This window comes from Vigna radiata, unplaced genomic scaffold, assembly GCF_000741045.1.
Source record: "Vigna radiata var. radiata cultivar VC1973A unplaced genomic scaffold, Vradiata_ver6 scaffold_134, whole genome shotgun sequence".
Lineage (NCBI taxonomy): Eukaryota > Viridiplantae > Streptophyta > Magnoliopsida > Fabales > Fabaceae > Vigna > Vigna radiata.
The window spans coordinates 1,069,297-1,071,677 of NW_014543261.1; the positions used below are offsets into that span (position 1 = coordinate 1,069,297).

Here is a 2,381-nt window from a genome sequence, read left to right on the forward strand (position 1 = left end):
AGTTAGGAGGTACTAACCTGGATTTTTCAGTGGTAGTCTCAGGTGATGGTTCATTTGGTCCTCCATTGTCATCAACTTGTTCTTCTTCTTTCTTCTTATCTTCATCCTCTTGGACTCCTTTAGGAACCTGTACTTGCTTACCCGTTCTTAAAGTAATAGCACTTATATTTTGCGGGTTGATCACTGTTTGTGCAGGTAGCTTATTTAACTCCTTAGTCTCTAACTTTTCCACCCTCTAAGTCAAATCTACAATTGATTTCTTGATTTCTGAATTTTGCTCAAGCATCGTCTTCATGAAATCTTGCAATGACATTTCAGGTTGAGATTGCTGCCTTTGTTGAGGTGGAACATAAGGTTGCATGTTCTGTTGATACCTATTGGAGGATGAATCATGATAATTCTGGTATGGTCTATTCCCTCCAAACGTGTTCGCAGCAAAAGCTTAGGATGAGTTTTCCACAGTAGTTTCCATCAAGCTAGGACATTCATCAGTGTAGTGATCAGTTGAAATGCAAATTCCACACTTCTTAGCAATTTGTGGAGTAGAGGTTTTAAACAAACTTCCAATCTTGTCGAGTTTGCTTTCTAAGTTATTCAATCTTTCATCTATCCTCCTTCCATCAACTACACCGTTTTCAATTTCATGCACTCCTTTCAACAAAGTCACTGAATTTTCTCTTGTTCCATATTGCTGATTGCTTACTGCCTTCCGTTCAATTAGATCTATCTCATCTTCTGGTGACCTGTCTAAGAAAGATCCTCCGCTTGCAGCATCTGCCCATGACCTATCAGTTGGACTTAAGCCTTCATAAAAGCTTAGAATGAAGTCTGTCATTTGGAGTTGCGGGCATGAAGCACATAGCTTCTTGAATCTTTCCCAATATTCACTGACACTACAAGAAAATTGCCAATTATCTACGGATAATTATATACGGATTTAATCTGTATATAATAATCGTATTATATACGGACTGTATGTACGGATATTGGGAGAAAGCGTTATCTACGGAAAATCCGTATGTAATTAGAGAAATCATTATATATGGAAAATCCGTATATAATGGTCGTATGTATCTTTGGCGCTTTTTTGCGGGAAGCTTTGTAGGGATTTATCCGTATCTAATATCCATGTGTAAGGTGATGAAAGTTTACCTGCTGATATTATATACGGGTTTTGGAAAATAAGAAGTAAAAATTTAATTGAAAGCTCGAAAATTTCCCCCATCCTCTGCCTCAAAAAAATACATTTAGGTCTGCAAAAAAGAATTAAAACTAAGACCACTGAATTTTCATTCCCGCAGCTCTCCCTCTTCGCGAACCTTCATTCCCGCACCTCTTCTTCACTGAACTTCTTCACTGTCAGTCCCACAACTCTTCTTTTATCCCTCTCTATCTCCGACTCGTTTCTTCCGCGTCATTGTTTCTTTCGCTGGAACTTTGCCATCGCGAGTTGTGTGGATTACGATTTCATTTGTCGAACGCAGTGAGTAATTGAAGCTTTGAGGCTAATTTGTATTTTTGTTTTGTCTTTTTGTTGTTACATTGACCAATTTTTGGTTATTGCTGTTTGGAGGTTTGAAATCGCGACTTTCGAAACCCTAGGTTGGTTTCTTCGAACTGGAAGGTTGAGTTCTAGTCGCCTTTTGCTGGTGGTAAGTTTGAATCGCTTATATTTGAGGTTTGAAATTGCATTTCAGTTTTCTTTTCTCTGGGTGTTGTTACATTGACTTATTTTTGGTCGTTGTTGTTAGGAGGTTTGAAATTGCGATTTTGGAAACCGTAGGTTGGTTTGTTCGAAGCGGAAGAGATAAGTTGGAGCTGCAATTGCCTTCTGCTCTTGGTAAGTATGAATTGCTTACATTTCGGTTTCTTTTTATTGGNTGTTATTGAAAGGTGATAAAATGTCATATATACTACTTAAGTATATCTTGAATCAACACTTCCTGTGCTAATTAGTTGTTTTTAGACCATAATTAGTCTAGCGTCTTAAATTGGTAGATTTCACTCAAGTTCTAGTCCTNCCTCTGTTCTTCATTAGTTTTCAGTTTATGTCTTTTTGTGAGATTCGGGTAATCAACATGTAATATTGTTATTTTGTTTTTCTGGTTTTCTGCAAAATTAAAAGTTCATACTTCATTGTAGTATTGTTGTTTCTTGTGCATATATCATTAGTTCTATAATCAACAACAATCTTTATTTTGGTTCACTTTTCTTTTCTGTATACTTGAAAAGTATAAACACAGGTAGTGTGTGTCTTTCATCAACAGTTACAATAATGAACTTACAGAAATTATTGTTTTGGCTCATTTTGATATCTGAGGTTCAATCAATGATGTGGAAGATTGGGTAATGTCTTCTTTTCTATTTTATCCACCATCAAG

General features: G+C 36.5%; 1 long non-coding RNA gene across 1 annotated transcript; it reads left to right on the forward strand.

Annotated features, from left to right (window-relative positions):
- The first annotated feature begins 1,253 nt into the window (after positions 1-1,253).
- On the forward strand, positions 1,254-2,206 carry LOC111241071. The gene is made up of 3 exons (XR_002666808.1): positions 1,254-1,483; positions 1,574-1,652; positions 1,752-2,206. It is a non-coding gene; the product is annotated as an uncharacterized LOC111241071 (long non-coding RNA).
- Positions 2,207-2,381: the final 175 nt, after the last annotated feature.